This window comes from Typopeltis vanoorti, chromosome 7 (genome assembly GCF_054136105.1).
Source record: "Typopeltis vanoorti isolate ZY-2024b chromosome 7, IOZ_Tvanoo_1.0, whole genome shotgun sequence".
NCBI lineage: Eukaryota > Metazoa > Arthropoda > Arachnida > Uropygi > Thelyphonidae > Typopeltis > Typopeltis vanoorti.
Window position 1 is genome coordinate 149203292 of NC_143555.1, and position 976 is coordinate 149204267.

The following is a 976-nucleotide window of genomic DNA, read 5'->3' on the forward strand; positions in this document are numbered from 1 at the left end:
AATTATCTGGAATTCGGATAGGTAGCTGCACGATTTCTGTTAGATCGTTGCTTATAACAAAAAAATTCCGTATCACGTCCAGCTTGATCTGTAGTGTTGGAGAAGTTGAGCCAGTTGGAGTTGTGAACATTCAAGTGATCCAGGAAGAAGACTTCGCTCTTTGGGTAGTTGGATTGTAGATGTAGATTATGACAATGTAAGCCTTCCACTTCAGTTGCTTTCGTAATGACTTGTTAATATACTCGATAGTTCCTGAGTATAGATAGTCCTCGACTTACGACGGGTTTCCGTCGTAAGTCGAGTATGTCGTAAGTATGAACTTACGACATACTCGACTTACGACGTAAGTTGATTCTGACGTAAGTCGAGGACTTTTTTTAATTCTTGATTTGTTTGATTTCTGTTATAATATTTTCATAAATTAGGTTTCTATTTAACTTAAAACGGTTAAAAATGTATAAATTTATATAAACATTTATAAATTATTAGCACATACATATAAATACATAAATACAAAATTAAGAAAGAAAAATTTAAGAAAAAATTACATAAACGCATATCAAAAATGATGCACTTACTTTAATTTGAAATTCCTTTAAATATTAGTTAACATAAACAAAAAACTCATTAATGGTGTCTTTAATTAAACAGACGAGTAACTATCACTCATTTGGACGATATGATTATACTCAGCAATCGGGAGTAGCTTTTTTAATCAGAAAATTGGTTAACGTTGTCTGCTGGGATTTTCTTTTTTTGTTCATATATTTCGCGATAACATCTGACTGCTTCTCGAATTTGCTTTTCGACTTTGGGCGAAGCGATCAGTGTCTTGATCCGTATTTTCGAGTAGCTGAAGTCCTTGATTTAGTTTGGAAAATACTTCAGCTTATCCTTTTACAGTAAATTTTTTTTAACAATTTTTCTTCTTCATCTTCCTCGTTATTCCTTTCTTCTTCTATTTGGAAAATCAAGT